The sequence below is a fragment of the Canis aureus genome, chromosome 11 (genome assembly GCF_053574225.1).
Source record: "Canis aureus isolate CA01 chromosome 11, VMU_Caureus_v.1.0, whole genome shotgun sequence".
Taxonomy (NCBI): Eukaryota; Metazoa; Chordata; class Mammalia; order Carnivora; family Canidae; genus Canis; species Canis aureus.
The window spans coordinates 47467684-47489408 of NC_135621.1; the positions used below are offsets into that span (position 1 = coordinate 47467684).

At 35.7% G+C, this 21725-nt stretch overlaps 1 protein-coding gene across 1 annotated transcript in view; it reads left to right on the forward strand.

Annotated features, from left to right (window-relative positions):
* Nucleotides 1-21725, forward strand: part of TMEM131 (transmembrane protein 131) — a 228288-nt gene that overhangs the window by 39125 nt on the left and 167438 nt on the right. The gene's annotated exons all lie outside the window — the stretch shown is intronic.

Here is a 21725-nt window from a genome sequence, read left to right on the forward strand (position 1 = left end):
TTAGTTGAGAACCTTCAGTTCTATAATTTACTTTTTTTATAACTTATGTTTCTTTACTCAGATTTGTATTTTCCATTTTTCTCAAGGGAATTTGTAATTACTTACTGAAACATTATTATGTATATTTTTAATATTATGCAGCTTTAAAATCTTTGCCAGTTCCATTATTGGATTTATCTTGGTTTTGGCTTCAGTTGATAGATTGCGTTTTCTCATTTACATTGTGTGGTCTTGTGTCATGAGGGATTTTCTATTGTATTTGAAAATATTGTCTGTTAGGAAACTCTGGATCACTTTTATCTTTGTTTTAGCAGCATTTACTTTTTAGGTTTGGTGAGATGGCATAGGCTTACTTTTTCTCTGTTCCTCACCTCTGAATAAGACTAAATACCTTGGAAGCAACAGACTATCATTAAAAAATTCTGAAAGGTGGAAAGAAGGTAGATTGGGTAGGGATTTTAGGACTTGAAGGATGACACTATGGTAGAGTCTCTGTACTTTATTTCCCTTATATCCCAGACTAGAAGGGCCTACAACTTGGAATTGCCAACAGACATAGATAGATGAACAGAAAAACCTGCTGTTTCTGGCCAAAGGACCAGGAAAGAGGGAGTCCAGCAGGGATGTTGCTGTGAGACATTTATCCAGTGGCATCAGTGATGGACCTGGTCTCCCCACAGCAGTAGTCCCAGTAGAGAAGAGAATGGGAATCTCACCAATGGGGTGACCAAGAGAACATGCCACAGTAAATGCTGTCTACCGGCAGGCCTGACATTCTTCTACCCAGTCACATCATACTGTGTGGCTGAGAGAAGTGCTCCTGCCCACCCTCTTTGTGTAGCCCCTGAAGGTATCCACTGGGAGCTCAGGCAGGGCTAGAAGAATGAAACAAAGGCTTGTTATAAAATTGTCTTTGGAACTATAGACCACAAAACTAGACCAGAGCCTATACACCAAATTTAAATGAGACTGTGTTTTTCTAACCACTTTAGATTAATTTCACATAATCAAAGGGAATTTTGCCATTTAAAATATGTCAGGTGGTGTTTATTGTGAGTCTCCACTCGAGTTGTTGGTTTATTTGGATCTCTTTGGTTCTATACTTATTGGTCAATCATTTTAACTTTAAAATGGGTGACTCTGGTAAATCCTAAAACTATGTTCTCTAGGAAATGAGTTCCTCTTGGTTTGTTGGCTATGTCCAGCCTCATTGTACTTCCTCTATTGCAAATTTAGGCTGTTATAATGACATTAGTGTCTCATAAAATATTAAAGTTAATTCCCCTTTTTGACTTTATTGGCTCAAATTTTAGTCATCTTAGTTACAAGTTTACAGCTGAGCAGATTTTAATTCCGATGTGTAAAAGGCTAGTTTGGAATCTTGAACTATTAAATTAGGATGTAGATGTGTATATACTCGACTCTAGGATCAGCAGACAGATGTCCTTGGCTGGCTCTGAACTCATTGAGCTTCTGTGTGATTTCTGAGGTACACTTATTACCATTTTAAAAAAAGTCAAAACGGCGTTTCTCCTAGGTTGCTGAGGTTTATTATTTTTATTACTTCCCCAGCCTGTTACCATCTGAGGGAGACTATCCTGTAAAGAGGCCTTTTTTCCTGATGATCTTTGCTGGAATCTGGAGGGGTACCAAGAGGGAAAAGAAGCTTAGAGGCATGAGGCTCTGAGCATTCTGGAGAGAGGACTGAGGCTACAAGGCCACAGAGATATGTCTGGGATAAGACACAGAGAGGGAAGGTAGGAATGTCTATAAAGTATAGAACTGGTACCCTCAAATGTTGGCTAATATCTTTTATTGAACCATAACTTATATTCATTAAAGAATATACATAGGTATATGGCTTTTTACATTTGTGTGTGTGTGTGTGTGTGTATATAGATAGATAGTATAATTGCCATCCAGATGAAAATTGGAATATAAAGCTTTGCCAGAAAAAAAAAAAAAAAAAATAAAGCTTTGCCAGTATTTTTCACTGGGAAATCCTTTTTCCAATTCTCTGCTTTTTTTTTTTTTTTTTAAGATTTATTTATTAGCGTGCACATGTGCGTATGCACATGCATGAGCAGGGGGAATGGTAGGGGAAAAGGGAGAGAGAATCCCCAGGAGGACTTCCTGCTGAGTATGAGCCCAAATTGGGGCTCAATTCCAGGACCCTGAGGCCACGAACTGAGCCAAAATCAAAAGTCAGCCACTTAACCAGCTGAGCCACCCACTGCCCTGCCATTCACTGCTTTAGTGCAGTGGTTAAACACTGGTTTGATAGGCATTTATTTGTCTCACTTGTGTTGAAATTATGGCTGTTCTACAAGAAAGATCTGTTTAGCATAATGAAATTGATAGCCATCATCATCACATGACTGTTACATATTTCTTTTTTTTTTATTATTGAGATTTTTTAAAATAAATTTATTTTTTATTGGTGTTCAATTTACCAACATACAGAATAACACCCAGTGCTCATCCCGTCAAGTGCCCCCCTCAGTGCCCATCACCCATTCACCCCCACTCCCCGCCCTCCTCCCCTTCCACCACCCCTAGTTCGTTTCCTAGAGTTAGGAGTCTTTATGTTCTGTCTCCCTTTCTGATATTTCCCACACATTTCTTCTCCCTTTCCTTATGTTACATATTTCTGAGGGGAAATATTTCAATATAATAGGCTAGTTGAGTATACAGGTGCAAGGAATAAGATAAGGGGAATGGTTGTACTTATGAAGAAAACCCTTCATATAGTTAACATAAAGTAGTGATTTGGAATCCTTCAAAAGCTATTGTATGAAAACAACCAAAGAAACAAACCATGTGTAGAATACAGAAAGGAATTTTGACTTTTTAAAACAAGGTTGTTGCAGTAAAATTGATGTACAATAAACTGTACACATTTTAAAAATGTGCAGTTTGAGTTTTGATCCATGTATATACAGGTGAAACTATCACCACACTAAAGATAATGATCATATGCACCCTTCTAAATTTTCTTTGTGACTCTTTGTAATCTACTTCCCACCCCTTAAACCCAGGCAGCTACCCTTTTGCTTTCTGTTATTTTACATAAACAGAACCATATAGTATGTACTCTTTTGCTGTCTGCCTCCTTTCTTTTTTTTTTTTTTTTTTAATTTATTTTTTATTGGTGTTCAATTTACTAACATACAGAATAACACCCAGTGCCCGTCACCCATTCACTCCACCCCCCGCCCTCCTCCCCTTCTACCACCCCTAGTTCGTTTCCCAGAGTTAGCAGTCTTTACGTTCTGTCTCCCTTTCTGATATTTCCCACACATTTCTTCTCCCTTCCCTTATATTCCCTTTCACTATTATTTATATTCCCCAAATGAATGAGAACATATAATGTTTGTCCTTCTCCGACTGACTTACTTCACTCAGCATAATACCCTCCAGTTCCATCCACGTTGAAGCAAATGGTGGGTATTTGTCATTTCTAATAGCTGAGTAATATTCCATTGTATACATAAACCACATCTTCTTTATCCATTCATCTTTCGTTGGACACCGAGGCTCCTTCCACAGTTTGGCTATCGTGGCCATTGCTGCTATAAACATTGGGGTTGTCTGCCTCCTTTCACTCAGCATAATTATCTTCAGATTCATTCAGATATTTTATGTTTCAATAGTTTCTTTTTAATGCTGACTAGTTTTCCATTGTGTGGATATACTACAATTTATTTATTCATTGACCCATTGATGGGGGTTTAGGTAATTTCCATTTTTGAGCTATCCCAGATAAAGCTACGTATAACATTCATGCACAAATATTTGTGTGCACATGTATTTTCTTTGGGTAAATGACTAGGGCTAGAATATCTGGGACATATGGCAACTTTAAAGAAATGCTAACCTGGGCATCTGGGTGGTTCAGTTGGTTAAGCATCAGGATTTGGCTCAGGTCCCAATTCAAGATGGGCTCCCTGCTCCTGTTTGCTCCTCCCCCCTGCTCTTGTTCTCGCTTGTCAAATAAATGAAATCTTAAAAAAAAAAAGAAAAAAGAAAAAGAAAAAAGAACGAAAGAAAGGAAAAAAAACTGCCAACCTGTTTTCCAAAGTGGTTGCATCATTTTATATTCCCATCAACAATAGAGTTCTAATCCCTCCACATCCTTGCTGACCCTTGGTATGTTAAAGAATTTTTTAGTCATTTCACTGGGTTATGTATTGATGTCCTCATTGTTCTAATTTGTATTTCTTGAATGAGGATATTGACCATCTTTTCATATACTTTTTTCTTCTTGCGCCATTTATAGGGTCTTTCCTTAGATGTTTCTTTAAATCTTTTTGCTTTTTAAAAATTGCATTGTTTTCTTATTATTTAGTTATAAGAGCTCTTTATATATCTGGATACAAATCCTTTGTCAGATAAATGTTTTCCCAAGTATTTATTTCCAGTCTGTATCTTGTACTTTTACTTCTGTAATAACATCTTTTAAAGAAAGAAAAGTTTTAAAACAAGTCAAATTTATCTCTTTATGTTTATATATAGTTCACAATTTTTTTGTATTGTGCCTAATTAGGAAATCATTGCCAAACCCAAGGTCACTAAAATCATCTGTTGATCTCTAGGAGTTTTGAATTTTTAGCTCTTATATTAAATTCTCTCATTGAAATCATGTGCTAAGTCCTTCAGTGCTTATTTTCTTTTTCAAAACTATCTTTACTTAAATTTTGGGTTGTTTGATTTTCCTTATATATTTTAGAACCATTTTGTGACTTTCTACAAAAAGGTCTGGTGAGATTTTTATTAGAATTGCACTGAATACCTAGATCAGTCTGGGGAGAATTGATGTCTTAACAATATTGAGTCTTTCGGGGCACTTGGGTTGCAGTCAGTTGTGTGTCTGACTCTTGTTTTCGGTTCAGATTGTGATCTCAGGGTTGTAAGATCCAGCCTGGCAACAGGCTCTGTGTTCAGCACAGAGTCTGCTGGGAATTCTCTCTCCTCCTCCCTTTGTCCCACTTGTGTGTTCTCTCTCTAAAATTGAAGAAATTAAAGAACACCTAAATAAATGGAAAAATGTGCCATGTTTGTGAATCAATATTGTTTTTGTTGTTTTTTTTTTATTTCTCTCTTTTCCACTCTACATGCTTTTATTTCTTCTTGCGTTGGCTAAACTTTTCAATACGTTGAATAGGAGTAGTGAGAGGGAACATCCTTACTTTGTTCTGATCTTAGAGGGAAAATATTTTATCTTTCATCCTTTAGTATGTTATTAACTATGACTTTGGTACAAACTTTTATAAGTGTAAGAAAGTTCCTTTTGGGGATGCCTGGGTGGCTCAGCAGTTGACCATCTGCCTTTGGCTCAGATTGTGATCCTGGGGTCCTGGAATCGAATCCCGCATCGGGCTTCCTGCATGGAGCCTGCTTCTCCCTCTGTCTGTGTTTCTGCCTCTCTCTTTGTGTCTCTCATGAATAAATAAATAAAATCTTTAAAAAAAAAGTTCCTTTTGTTCTTACATTGCCAAGATCTTTTTATCATGGAAAGATGATATATTTTATCATATGTCTTTCCTGCATCTTTTGAGATACATCTGTTTTTTTTGTTGTTTTTTTTTAGTCTTACAGGTTGGATTTCATTATTATTATTATGATCATTATTTTGGATGTTAAGCCAACATAGCATTTCTGGGATAAACTGTATATAGTCATGATATATTTATCCTTTTTGTATACTAATGGATTACTTTTGCTGAAATTTTAATAAGAAATTTTGCATATGTAATAATGAGGGATATTTGCAGTTTTTCCATTAAAGTGTCTGTTTTTGGAATCAGTAATTCTGGCTTTATAAAGTGAGTCAGGAAGTTTCTCCATTTCTATATTCTGGAGAGTCGGTGTTGAATTGGTATTTTTTTTCTTTAATATTTGGGAAAATAATCCATCTGTGCCTGGAGGTTTCTTTGTGAGATTTTTTTTTAAAGATTTATTTGAGAGAGAGAGAGAGCATACAAGCAGAGGGAAGAGGCAGAGGGAGAGGGAGAAGCAGGCTCCCCACTGAGCAGGGAGCCTGATGTGCTCGTTTCCAGTACCCCAGGATCATGACCTGAGCTGAAGGCAGACACTTAACCAACTGAGCCACCCAGGCACCCCCCGCCCCCCCGTGAGCTTTTTAACTGCAAGGTGATTCATTTAATACATCTAGAGCTATTCTTAACTATTTTTTCTTGACTGATCTTTGTAATTTGAAATTTTTTTAAAGATTTTATTTATTTATTAATGAGAGACACAGAGTGAGAGAAAGGCAGAGACACAGGCAAAGGGAGAAGACATCAGGAGATGTCTCCAGGCAGGGAGCCCGATGTGGGACTCAATCCCAAATCTCCAGGATCACACCCTGGGCTGCAGGCGGCGCTAAACTGCTGCACCACCGGGGCTGCCCTGTAATTTGAATTTTTGAAAGAATTTGTCTATTTCATAATCTGAATCATTGACTAAATTGACAAAATTATTGATGCTATTCCATTATTAGCCTTCTTTTGTCTATAGAGAGTATAGATGTGTCCAGGCTCTCATTTATTTATTTATTTTTTGTTTCTAATATGTGACTTTTTACTGACTAGTGTGGCTAGAGGTTTATTCATCTTCTCAGACATTTTAAAAAGCTTTTGATTTTTCTTTATTTTCTGCTATTTCATTGATTTGTATTCTTTATTATTTTCTTCTATTTTAGGCTTAATTTGCTCTTCATCTTTAGACTTCTTTTATGGGTCATTTCTTTGGGCATGAGGATAAAAACTATATTAATAAGATGGATGATTATTTACCAATGTTAAAATGTGATGTTATATATTGCTTGTTTGTATATGGATGCAGTGTAGATGTTATGTATCTTATATATTATTACATGTTGGAAATACAAGATAAAATCCCTTGCACAGTAGCTGAGTTGGCATATTATTTTAATAGACAGTTTTAAGATGGCTATAATACCACTTGCAGTCACAGAGACTTGAATGGTTTATTGTTCTTGCCAAAGTTAATCTGTGCCAGCAGTGAACATACTAAACACCTCCAGTATTTCCAGTTGGACATTTACCATAGCATGATACGGCTTTTTAAAAGAGTGAATGCGTTTAAATACCAAAATTTTATAAGTATTGCATAAGTGATTTTCTCTTTTATAAATTTCTTATTTCGAATATTTTTGAACTTCTAGAAAATTTATAAGAATCAAAATAGAATAAAAAACACTCACATACCTTTACCCAGATTCACTTATTGTTTGAAAACTGCCAAACTGTTTTTTTTTTTTTTTTTTTTTTTTTTTTTTTTTATTTATGATAGTCACAGAGAGAGAGAGAGAGAGAAGCAGAGACACAGGCAGAGGGAGAAGCAGGCCCCATGCACCGGGAGCCTGATGTGGGATTCGATCCTGGGTCTCCAGGATCACGCCCTGGGCCAAAGGCAGGCGCCAAACCGCTGCGCCACCCAGGGATCCCTGCCAAACTGTTTTTAAAAGTGGCTGCTCCATTTTTTTTACTCCCACCAGCAACTTACTGGTTTCCAATTTCGCCACCTCTTCACTAGTGCTTATTATTGTATACCTATTTCGTTATAGCCATTCTAGAATATGTGAAGTAGTATCTTATTTTGGTTTTGGTTTGTATTTCTCTGAGGACTGATCTTGAGTGTCTTTTCATGTGTTCGTTGGCCATTACTTCTTTTGAAGAAATGTTTACTTGGATTTTTTATCCATTTTATAAAATTAGGATATTTGTCTTTTTTTTAAATTGAGTTGTGGGTGTTCTTTATATGTAGTCTACATACATATCCCTTAACAAATATATCATTTGCAAAAATCTCCCATTCTATGGGTTATCTTTTCACTTTCTTGATTGTGCCTTTTGAAGCACAAAGGTTTTTATTCTGATGAGATCCATTGTGTCTATATTTGTCTTTGATTGCTTAGCTGTCTTAGATAAAAAATATTGCCTAATCCACAGTTGGGAAGATTTCACTTGTGTTATCTTCTAAGGATTTTATAGCTCTTAAACTCAGGTTTTTGATCCATTTTGAGTTAATTTTTGCACATGGTGTAAGGTAGAATCTAGCTTTTTATTTATTTTATTTTATTATTATTTTTTGCCTTCAGTTAGTTTTCCCAACATTTGTTTAAAAGACTATCCTTTCCTTCTTTGAATTGTTTTGGCACTCCTGTCATAAATCAATTGATCATAAATGTGATTGATCTTTCTGGACTCTCAGTTCTGTTCCATCAATCTGCACATTTGTCTTTATTCCTAGTAGCACAGTGTCTTGATTAGTATAGCTTTGCAATAAGTTTTGAAATCAAGAAATGCGAGTCCTCCACCATGTTCTTTTTCAGGATGGTTTTAGCTATTATGGGTCCCTTGCATTTTCTTAAGAATTTTAGGGCCAAATTATCAGTTTGGAAAAAAAATAAGCAGTTGAAGGAGTCTAGCAATCTCAACATTATTATTAAGTTTTACAGACTATGAACATCAAATGTCTTCCCATTTATTTAGATTATCCTCTGCATATGTTGCTGAATGTGGTTTGCTGTGTTTGGTTGAGAATTCATTCTCCATATTCATAAGGGATGTTGGTTTCTTTTTTTGTGATAACTTTATCGGATTTTAGTATCAGTATTAAGGCCTCAGAATAAGTTGAGAACTGTTTCCTTTTCTCTTAAAATTTGGAGGAGTTTGTGAATTATTGGTGTTAGTTCTTTAAACATTTGGTAACATTTATCAATGAAACTATCTGTCCCTAGGCTTTTCTTTGTAGGAAGATTTTTGATTACTAATTGAACCTCTTATTATAGGTCCATTCAGATATTCTGTTTATTCTTCACTTAATTTAAGTAGTTTGTGTTTACTTAATTATTTGTCCATTTCATCTGGGCCAAGTTGTTAGTGTGTAGTTGCTCCTACTTACTCTTTTATAATCACTTTTCTCTAAGGTTGGTAGGTTCTTTTTTATTTCTGTTAGGTCAGCCGTCATATTCCCTGTTTCATTCATGAATTCTTTGTTGGTCAGCCTAAGCAAAAGATTTGTCAATTTTTTAAAAAAGATTTTATTTATTTATTCATGAGAGAGACAGAGAGAGAGGCAGAGACACAGGCAGGAGAAGCAGGCTCCATGCAGGGAGCCCGATATGGGACTTGATCCTGGGTCTCCAGGATCACGCCCTGGGCCGAAGGCGGTGCTAAACTGCTGAGCCACCCGGGCTGCCCCCAGATTTGTCAATTTTGTTGATGTTTTGAAAGAACCATATTAAAAAAAAAAAAAAAAAATTAAAAAAAAAAAAATGAAAGAACCATATTTTTGTTTCATTACTTTCTCTGTTCTCAATTTTATTTATTTTTACTCTAATTTATATTATTCTTTCTACATCTGTTGGATTTGGTATTTTGTGCCTTTGTTTTTATTTATTTCAAAATATTTTCTAAGTTTTCTTCTGATTTCTTACTTGACACATTGGTTAGGGTTTTTTCCCCAAGTTTTGGTTTAAATTCCAGTTGTTAACATACAGTGCAATATTAGTTTCATGCGTAGAATTTAGTGGTCTGTCACATGCAGCACCCAGTGCTCATCACAAAAGTGCCCTCCTTAACACCTATCAGTTTTTTAACCCATCCCCCTGCCCAACACTCTTTTCCTAATCATCAATTCATTCTCTATATTTAAGAGTCTGTTTCTTGGTTTGCCTCCCTCTCCTCCCCTATGTTCATTTGTTTTGTTTCTTACATTCCACATATGAGTGAAATTGTAGGGTATTTGTCTTTATCTGAATTATTTTGTTTAACATAATACTCTCTAGCTCCATCCATGTTGTTGCATATGGCAAGATTTCATTCTTTTTTATGGCACACAGTTCCATTGTGTGTGTGTGTGTATCACATCTTTATCCTTTCATGGGATTTTTAAAATTTCCAGGTACTTTTTGAGTTTTCTAGTGTACACTGTTACTAATTTCTAATTATATTCCATTGTACTTGGATAATACATTCTGTATGACTTCCATGTCTTTAAAGTTATTGTAATATGTTTTGCTTATTAACACATGGCCTATCTTGCAGAATGTTCCATGTGCATTTGAGAATGTATATTCAGTTGTTGGATGAAGTGTTCTGTTGATGTCTAGTTGGCCTCTAGTGTTATTCAACTGTCCTTATTTCTCTCTTGATCTCTTGCTTAGTTTTTCTACCCATCTGTTTCCTAGTTTTTCTACCCATTTTTGAATGGTTTTCTACCATTCAGTTTTTGCTTAATGTATTGTAGAGCTGTCTTACGAGGTGCCTATATATTTGTATTTACTATGTCTTCTTGATAGATTGATCCCTTTGTCATAAAATGTCTTTTTTCTCTAGTAATAATTTTTTAAAAGTCCATAATTGTTTTAATGATTGTCATGGGGACTGATATCTTAATTTATAACACTCTGGTTCAGATTAATACCACCTATTTTCAAATACTCTTCCTACATTCTTTGTTCTCTCCTCTCCTGGGACACCAGTTGTACATATGTTAGTAGTTTTGACTGTATCTCTTAAATTATTGAGACTTTGTTCATTTTTCTTCATTCTTGTTTCTGTTTCTCAGGCAAGATAATTTCAGTCTGTTTTCAAGTTTGTTGATTTTTTCCTTCCACTTATTGAAATATGCTGTTGAGTCCTTTTAATGATTTTTAAATTTCAGTTATTGTACTTTTTATGCCAGATTTATATTTTCTTTTCATAATTTTTTCTCTTTTTAGTGACATTTTTCTATTTGGTGAGACAACAGTCTCATATTACCCTTTAGTTTTTGTTTTGTGGAGTTTTTGTTTGCATATGGTTTCCTTGACTTCTAACATGCTTATAGTAGCTTATGTAATATTTTTGCCCAGTAAGTCCTGTCTGGACTTCCTCAGGGACAGTTTCTATCCATTGCACTTTTTCCTCTGTGTATTGGCCATATTGTGCCTTTTGTTTTGTTTTGTTTTGTTTCTTATATTGCCTACAATATTTCACTAAAAACTAGAGAATTTCAATTACTATTTTTTAGTTTGATTTCTCTTAAAAGTTCTAGCTCCTTAATATTTTCTACATTGTGAGACATCATTTTCATATTTTCCTTTAGTTCTTTAGGCATGGTTCCTTTTAATTCTTTGAACATTTTTAGTACAGCTAACTTAAAGTGTTTAGTAATTCCAACATTGGATTTCTCAGCAGCACTTTCTATTGACTACCCCTTGTCCTTTGTATGGGCCATATATTTGCCTGTCTTCCAACTTTATATTGAGAACTGGGCATTTAAAGTAATACATAATGTCGCAGTTGACCATCAGATTTTTCCCCTCCTCAGGTTTTGTTGTTGTTGCTGTTTGTTTCTTTTGTCCTTTCAGAACTAATTCTTTTAAGTGTGTCTTATTTGTCCTACATGGTCACTGAAGTTGGCTTGGTTAGGCTTATGGTGAGCCAGTAATTGAACAGAGATTACCTTAAATGCCTGGAACCAGTAATTCTCCCAGTCTTTGCTAAGAGGCTCTTGGAGCACACCATCAATAGTCAGGCAGTTGACAGTTAGGCCTTAGCCTTTACATCCTGCTCACACAAAAACCTCAGGGTCAGTCAGGTATGAGAGCATTCAGGCCTTCAGGTCTTTGCTGAGCATATACATAGCCTCCTTGCACACATGGCCTTTTAGATTACGTGGAAGAAGTCAGAGCTTTGTAAAGCCCTCATAGACATCTCATTCCCAACTTTTCCTTTTAAAAAAAGTTTAGAATTAGGTTATTATTAACCTAATTGGTAACCTAATTAACTGTAATCTACCACTTCAGTCTACCTAGATTCTCCCAATGGCAACATCTTGTCAATACTACATTATCATGATTTGGATATGACATTCTGATAGTTGTTTAATTTTTGCCATTCTAATAGTGTGGTCTGAGTTTGCATATTCCTGATGGCTAATGATGTTGAATGCCATTTCTTGCACTTATGTGCCATCTGGATGAAATGTCTGTTTCTCTCTTTTGCCTTTTTTTTTTTTTTTAATTTTTATTTATTCATGATAGGCACACAGTGAGAGAGAGAGAGGCAGAGACACAGGCAGAGGGAGAAGCAGGCTCCATGCACCGGGAGCCTGACGTGGGATTCGATCCTGGATCTCCAGGATCGCGCCCTGGGCCAAAAGCAGGCGCCAAACCGCTGCGCCACCCAGGGATCCCTCTTTTGCCTATTTTCTAATTGGATTTTTTTTTTCTATTTGGTTTTGAGAATTGTTCATATATTTTCTTTAGATTCTATCTAGCCCTTTGTTGAATATGTGTTTAGATAAATTTCCACCTTAATTTTCACCTTTTTGCCCTTTTTGCCTTTCTCTTAACAGTCATTGGAGTGTAAAAGTTCTAGATTTTGATGAGGTATACTTTTTCAGTTTTATCTTTCCTGAATTGTGCTTCTGTTGTCAATTCTAAGAATTCTTTACCACCTTCAATTCTGAAGATTTTCTCCTCAATTATTTTTTTTTAAATGCTGTAGTTTTGCATTTTAGATCTGTGGTCCGGGATCCCTGGGTGGCGCAGTGGTTTGGCGCCTGCCTTTGGCCCAGGGCGAGATCCTGGAGACCCGGGATCGAATCCCACGTCAGGCTCCCAGTGCATGGAGCCTGCTTCTCCTTCTGCCTGTGTCTCTGCCTCTCTCTCTCTCTCTCTCTGCGTGACTATCATAAATAAATAAAAAATTAAAAAAAAATTGTTTAGATCTGTGGTCCATTTTGAGTTAATTTTTGTAGAGAAGTGATGTCAAGGTTCTTTTTTCCTTTTTTCTTTTTGCCTGTGGATGTCTAGGTGCTTTTTTTTTTTTTTTTTTTTTTTTAAGATTATACTTCATCCAATGAATTGCTTTTGTGGTTTTTGTCAAGGTGGCCTATTTGTTTGGGTCTACTTCTAGGTTTTCTGTTTTATCCAAGTGATTTATGTGTCCATTTGTATGTAATATTGTGCTCTAATGATATAGGTATAGTAAGATATAATATCTGTTAGAGTTATTGCTCTCACTTCATATTTTTGAAGATTGTTTTTAGTAATTCTAGGGCTTGTGCCTTTACATCTAATTTTTATTTATTTTTATTTTTCTATCTAATTTTTAAAATAAGCTTGTGTTAGTCTACAAATAACCATTTTCATAGGATTTGTGTTAAAACTATAGGTTGGTATGGGAAGAATTGGCATTTTTACTATTTTGAGTCTTCTGTGAACGTGGTATATCTTCACATTTATTTTGGTCTTAAAAATTTTTTTTTCAGGGGGATCCCTGGGTGGCGCAGCGGTTTGGCGCCTGCCTTTGGCCCAGGGCGCGATCCTGGAGACCCGGGATCGAATCCCACGTCGGGCTCCCTGTGCATGGAGCCTGCTTCTCCCTCTGCCTCTGTCTCTGTCTCTGCCTCTCTCTCTCTCTCTCTCTGTATGACTATCATAAATTAAAAAAAAAAAAAGTAAAAAAAATTTTTTTTCATTAGCATTTAGTATATTGGTATATTATTCTGTACGTGATACCTTACATTTAATATCTAATTATTTCATATAGTATGATGGTTTTAACTTTGCTTTCCACATGTTCATTGTTAATATAAAGAAATGCAATTGACTTTTGGGTTTTGACCTTGTATTCTGCAACTTTGCTAAATTTGCTTATTAGGTATATGAGGTTTTCGTTTGTTTGCTTTTTGGGTCCTTAGGATTTTTACATAGACAGTTATGAACTTGCAGATAGGGATAGTGTTATTTCTTTTCCAGTGTATAGGTTTTTCTTTTTCTTGCTTTGTTATAGTGACTAGGACTTGTGACTAGAACTTCTAATGCTATGTTAAGAACGGCAAGAGCCACATCCCTGATATTCCCAGTCTCGTTTTTTAATCATTAAGTAAGATATTACCTGAAGATTGAGGTAGTTCTACTTTTCTCCGATCTTATTGAGAGTTTTTGTCATGAGTGGGTATTGGGTTTTTGTCAAGTACTTGTTCTATTTCAGTAGATATGATCAAGAAATTTTTCTTCTTGGGGCACCTGGGTGGCTCAGTAGTTGAGCATCTGCCTTTGGCTCAGGTTGTAATCCCAGGGTCCTGCTTCTCCCTCTGCCTATGTCTCTGCCTCTCTCTGTGTGTCTCTCATGAATAAATAAATAAAATCTTTAAAAATTTTATTTTTCTTCTTTAGCCTGTTCATAGTGAATTACATTGATTGTTTTTTAAATTTTAAGCCAGTCTTTACAACTTAAATCTCATTGGTTATGATGTGTAGTTTTTTCTATATTTCTGGGTTCAATTTATTTATAGTTTGTTGTACTTTTTTTGGGTCCAAGTTAATGAGATATAGTGGTGCAGTGTTTTTTTTTAATATTGTGTGCAGGAATTTTTTGAAAAAAATTAGTGACATATGTAACACAAAATTTACCATTATTTTTAAGTGTACAATAGAGTAGCATTAATTACATTCATGTTGTGCCACTATTACCATTATCTGTTCCAAAACTTTCTCATCATCGCAAAGACTCAGTAACCATTAAGAAATAACTCCCACTCCCCCTTACTTTGGCCTCTGGTAACCTGTAATGTACTTTCTGTCTCAGTGAATTTGCCTATATTAAATATTTCATTTAAGTAGAATCACAATATTAGTCATTTGTGTCTGTCATATTTCACTTAGCATGTTTTCAAGGTCCACCCATGTTTGTAGCATGTATCAACTTCATTCATTTTTATTGCTGAATAATAATCCATTGTATTTATATACTGTGTTTTGTTGGTCCATTCATCTGTTGATGGACACTTGGATTGTTTCTATTGTGGTAGGATACTATTTAAATTTTTAATTTAATTTATTTTTTAACTTGGAAAAGATTTATTTAGTATATTTCTTAATTGGAGTTCGATGTGCCAACATATAGCATAACACCCAGTGCTCATCCCATCAAGTACCCCCCTCAGTGCCCGTCACCCAGTCACCCCATCCCCCTGCCCACCTCCCCTTCCACTACCCCGTGTTCGTTTCCCAGAGTTAGGAGTCTCCCATGTTCTGTACCCTCACTAATATTTCCCACTCATTTTTCTCTCCCTTCCCCTTTATTCCCTTTCAATATTTTTTTATATTCCCCAAATGAATGAGACCATATAATGTTTATCCTTCTCCGATTGATTTACTTCACTCAGCATAATACCCTCCAGTTCCATCCATGTCACAGCATTTGTCATTTCAAATGGCTAATATTCCATTTAATATATAGACACCGAGGCTTCTTTCACAGTTTGGCTATTGTGGACATTATTTATTTTTTAAAAGATTTTATTTATTAATTCATGAGCGAAACAGAGAGAGACATAGGCAGAGGGAGAAGTAGGCTCCTTGCAGGGAGTACGATGTGGGACTTGGTCCTTGAACCCGAGAACATGCTCTGAGCTGAGGGCAGACGCTCAATCGCTGAGCCACCCAGGTGTCCCTAAACTTTTTAGTTTCGTAGTCAGTCATGCTGTTTAGGTTTATTATAGAGATCCTTTTGTGACCTATGGTTACAGAAACAGCATAATGTTCAGAGCCTTTATATTGTTATTTTGTTTTTTTTGTTTGTTTTTTTTTATTTATTTTATGATAGAGAGAGAGAGAGAGGCAGAGACATAGGCAGAGGGAGAAGCAGGCTCCATGCACCGGGAGCCCGATGTGGGATTCGATCCCGGGTCTCCAGGATCGCGCCCTGGGCCAAAGGCAGGCGCCAAACCGCTGTGCCACCCAGGGATCCCTATATTGTTATTTTGATCTGCTTGTTTTATATATTGTCTCCGGTACTCCCCCTAATTTACCTGCTTGTGCTAGGGAGGAATAGTAGGATGTGCTTCTGTGTATTAGTGATTTTCTGTTGCTTGTTTAGAGTAATTGGTGGTTCTAAGACATTTTAAAACTTAAGTTTACTGATCTTTTTGTATAAATTGAGCACTTCAGGATAAAATGAAAATTAATTATGATATTTTATCATAAACTATAAAATTAATTAGAAAATATATGTGCCTCTCCTCTTTGGATGTAAGATGTGTGTCTGGCACATCTGAGTTGCATAAATCTGTATTTTTGAGTTGGAATAAATAACATGGACACAGCCTTTTTTTTTTTACGGAGTTGATAATATTGAGTGGTCTTGATAAAATAGAATTTGACATGTGAATTCCTTTGCATTTTTAGTGTGGGAAGAAGACAACATATATTACATCTTTCAGATAAGAAAATTAATAAGGGGTGAAATAAGGTTTCAGTCAGACTATCTTTACAGATAGAAGGGATTCACACAAATCTAGTCCAGAATGTTTAAAAATGTTTATCAGTGAGCATTTGTTGAAATAAAATCCTGAGCAAGTGTAACTGTAAAAGGGATATTAATAATATCATTAACAATAATGAATTCTGAAATAATAATGCCATTATTTTAACCATTTTTATTCTGCCATTTTTCAAACTTTGTGCTAGATGACAAGCAAACCAGAAACTAGTACAGATTGTCATGAGTTAGAATGGGGCAGATGATAGAGCATCCAGGACTGCCTGGAGCAGTTCAGGAAAGCCTGGTTGAGGGATGGTGTTCGAGGGGAGACTTGAAGAAAACAATAGCCGTGAGAATATTCCAGGCAGGGTGATTGTTTGACATAGGATTTGAGTGCCTTTCCAAGTCCTGCCTGTGTGGCCCTTTTTTTGCTTTCTGGTTATTAAAAGGTCACTTACTTTACTAGTCCAACCTCCTCCCTTTATGGAGGAGACCATGAAGGCTAGAAAGTAGAGAATCAATGATTACAGCCTAGGATCCCAATGCCTGGTACACACACACACACACACACACACATCCATACCCATATGACACATATTTCTACTGCTTGTTTATGTTCATTGTTTTCATCAATTATTTTAGAAGATGTAGGGAAACGGGCAGATTGTAACATTCAGGGGAAAAAAATCTCTAAAAGAAAAAAATCATAGTAGAGAAAGATTTGCCTTTAAATTGAAGGTATTGGGGATCCCTGGGTGGCGCAGCAGTTTAGCGCCTGCCTTTGGCCCAGGGCGCGATCCTGGAGACCCGGGATCGAATCCCACGTCGGGCTCCTGGTGCATGGAGCCTGCTTCTCCCTCTGCCTATGTCTCTGCCTCTCTCTCTCTCTCTCTCTCTCTCTGTGACTATCATAAATAAATAAAAATTTTAAAAAATAAAAAAAAATAAATTGAAGGTATTTTTCTTGTGTCATTCATTACTAAATAAGATAGGGAAGTAAATGAACTCAATTTCTCAACTTCTGTTTTGAAAGTGAGTGATTAAAGACCAACACATGGAGATTTTTACACTGTATGGAAATGTCTTTGTTCCTCTTAGACATCATGAGAATGTGGGTGGTTACAGGGACCTTAAAGTACATCTTATGGAGCCCAGCTTTGCAGAGTTAATGCCTACAAAATCATAAAAGCCAGAAATGTAAATCCTTTCCTTCTTTCCTTACTTGTTATTAGAAATATATGCCTAATTTTAGAAATTAGGTTGCTTTAAGGTGTCATTAGTCATAATGCCAAATTTACTTTGTAAGTAAATAGTGATGGGTTTAGAACCATAGATTCTGGGGTCCTTTTGCTGAAATTTATAGTCTTATCTCTAGCCACTTTTCTTGCTTAGTGACCTTAAGCATAACCTCATTGTACCTGCTTATTTAAAAATGGAACCTGTAATGTCTGGGTCATAGGATAGTTTGAAGGTTATTAATAATAATATAGTGATGATAATTATTAGATGTTCTCATTCTATTACATAGGTTGCTGTTTGAACTGGGAAACATTGGGACAGTTTGGGATTCACTTAAAATATAAAATTAGGGGGAAAACTTGAGAGGAAGTAGATGTACGTTATGGTTTTGAATACAGAAATGAAGGAATTTGACTTACTTTGGTTACTTTTTTATTTTACAGCCTAACACTGTTAACACTTCAAATGATTAAATACTTATCTAGTGTCAGTTTTGGTTTTCTAGGCATAGTTTGACATTCTTATAACTGGCTATTTAAAGTAAAATATCTTAATTTATTTCATGCCTGAGTTGAATTCTGTTCATTTCTTCATCTTTTAAGGGAAGCTGATGATATATAATACAATATTTTCCTTTTAGGACTTTATAAAACAGTGGCTGTTACTGATTATTTTCAACTAAGGTAATTCATGGTTTTTTTTTTTTTTTTTTAAAAAAAAACCTCCTAACTAAAAATACTATACAACCAAATTATTTTGCTGCCTTATCTTTATATTGGTAAGTTCTCCTCAGTTAGCTAAAGGTGTGATCTAGCTTGATGATGGGGGAAGTTAGGTGATAGTCATTGTCATAACTCTAATAGCAACCTCCAAATAGATCATGTTTTGTTTCTGGTACCTTTGTACTGCTGACTAGATGGAAAGCTTCTAACTAAGAGCTCCTACTCTTTTTGTCTCTTCATTTGTGAGCATCTGGCTATTTGGTTAATTCTTGTTAATTAATTGTGTTCTTACATCAATAAATCTGTCTTCAACAGGAGTATCACAAAAAGATATTTTCTAGATCATCTAAAATCTCAGTTTATGTTAAAAGGTGGAAAAAGGGGTTGAAATGGGCTGAGTGAGCTAGGCAGAGCCTTTTACCTTCACAGTGTGAATCTGAAACCAACTACAAGCTTTCACTACTAGATAACAAACCAGAAAGAGATCATTTGCATCAACAAATGCAAATACCAATACTTCTATCTGAGCAAAAGAGGTGGGATTTCACTCACGCGCTCAGTATTTGAGTATTCTCTACATACTAAGAACTGATGGGGAATGTGCAGTGGAGCAGATTGGCACAGTGGTTGAAGATACACAAGAAATGAAGGACAGGACTTTCCCAAAATAAAATTGGGGTATGATTATTAGAACAAGGGAAAAGTGATTCTTGGGAGGCTGGAAATACCATCCAGTTAGGTAATGTAATCTAATCTCACCTTGCTACTTGGCTTGCAGCTTTAGTCACACTGGAAAAGCCAGGTATGTGGGATGAGACAGTAAGCTGCTTCTGTGATGAATACTCAAAGACTAATAAAGAGGAATCAGTGAATGTTATATTAAGCTAAATGAAATATCATTGTTTCAGTTTTTTAAAAGTCAGCTTTTTTGTTTGTTTATTTATTTAAGTAATTTCTACTCCCAATGTGGGGCTCAAACTCAGAACCCTAAGATCAAGAGTCACATACTCTTCCAACTGAGCCCAGCCAGGCAGCCCCAAAAGTAAACTTTTTATTTAAAAGTTTTAGATTTATATTAATATTTTAAAGAGAGCACAGAGTTCCCATTCGCCCACCCAAACCCTATTATTAAAACCTTACATTAGTATGGTACCCCTTTTTTTTACAAGTAACAAATGAATATTAATATATGATTATTAACTAATGTCCATATTTTATTCAGATTTCCCTAGTTTTTATCTAATTTCCTTTTTCTTTTCTAGGATCTTATCTAAGATAACACATTACATTTGGTAGTCCTGTCTGCTTAGGCTGCACTGGTCTGTGACAGTCTCTTAGACTTTCCTTGTTTTTGATGACTTTGACAGTTTTTAGTACTACTCAGATATTTTGTAGAATGTTTCTTGTTTGGGATTTGTCTGTTTTTCTTATAATGTGTCTGGGGTTATGTGATTTTTGAGGAGGAAGACCACAAAGATAAAGTACCATTTTTATTATGTCATATCATATGAAGGGTACATACTGTCAGCATGACATTTTGCTGGAGGATGTTGACCTTTATCATCTGAGTTAACATCTGTCCAGTTTCTCCACTGTACAAATACTTTTTCCCCCTCCTTTTCATATTGTTTTTTTTTTTGGAAGGAAGTCCCTGTGTGCATCCCATATTTGTTAATGGATGAGAAGTTATGCTCCATCTTCTAGATACATAAATTATTTAGGGTTCTGCCTGGGAGTTCTGTATCTTCTACCCCATTTATTCATTTATTCAATCATTTATTTATGTCAGTATGGACCCATGTCTATTAATCTTCTATTTTGGGTTGTAATCTAACACTATTGTATTGCTCAAGTTCCAGGTTTGGCCATATGCAAACTCTTTCTGTTAATTTCTGACATCCCTTTGACAGACTCTCATCAGTACAGGATTTTTTTTTGGGGGGGGGGGGGTTGATGCTTAGCACTTGCTTACTTTCTGGGACCATAAGGCACTCCAATTTTGTGATATATATATCCTGCCCTGGTCCTAGATTGAGCCATTTCTCTAAGAAGCCCTGGTTCCTTTTATTGGAGAATGGTATTAGAACCCAAGATCCATGCATTAGGTCTACATTATGCTATTGGGGTATCATTGCTCCTAGGCCCTTTCAACTGACTAAGCAAGAAAGTATGTATATGTATACTAACCCCTGCATATACACATATTTATAAATATTTCTGTACATAACTGTATATTAAACTAAGTATAAGTTCATACTGATGTTGCCAACTTGGTTCATTATCATATGAATCATTATAGCTTCTTCCCCTTGCTTTTGTGTAAACTCTTACTCCAGTAATGAGAAGTCTGACTTTCACTCTCCTTGTATTTAATTGTTCAGTTCCAGTGTACATGTATAGTGACATTAGAATTGTTAATCCAAGCTCCCATGGGAAATAATTGGGGTATAGTGCTTATGTACAATTTCTTTTTCTTTCTTTCTTTCTTTTTTTTTTTTTTTAAGTCTTTTACCTTTAGTCTTACAGTTTCTACTCGCTTTCACTTTACTTATGTCAGCACCTTTCTCTACCCTCCACTTCAGTAAGGTGGTTTCATAGATTTGTAATATAGTTAAATTATTTTGTCATTTCATCCTAGGATCCCTTGATCTCCTAAAGGATTTTTAAATTGCATACATTAGGGTCACTCTAAAGTTCTGTTTCGATGAATGCATAGTGCTGTATACACGCTACCATTCCAGCGTCATACAGAATAGTTTTACTGCTCTGCAAAATTTCCTTTGCTTCACTTACTCACATCCTCATTACTCTTCCAAAACTTCAAGCAACCTCTCGTCTTTTAACCGTTTCTGTAGTAGAACCTTTTCCAGAATGTCATATACTTAGAATCAAACAGTATGGAGCTTTTTATTTTTTATTGCTGAATAATACTGTTGTATAGATATACTATAGTTTATCTATCTACTCACCTATTGAGGAACATCGTCTTGATTGTGTCCCATTTTGGGGAATTATGAATGGAGCTGCTTATACAGAATGAAGTGCAGATTTTTGTGTGGGCATAAGTTTTCAAATCCGTTGGGTAAATACCTGTGAGCACAACCGCCAGATCATGTGCTAAAAGTATGTGAACTTTAGAAATATCTTGTCTTTGCATTGTGTGCCGGTTTTTGGAATGGAATAATCTCCTCTTGCCATTTTCCTTGCCCATTCTCCCTCCAAGGCTCTTTTGACTGTTGATTCCAAGTCCTGTCATTGCTATAAAAGAGCAGATGATAGAGAATTTTGGTTTATCATTTTTTTTTTGGTAATGGAATCCTCTAATAATCTTTTCCATGTGCTTGTGATATTTTCAGTTATCTGTGGGTGAAAATAATCAGCTGCATCTAAATTTGACTATTTTGTACTTTCTGGCAGTATAGCAGGAATATATTATGCAGGTGGCTTACACAGCCTATAGGTTGTTACAACTGCT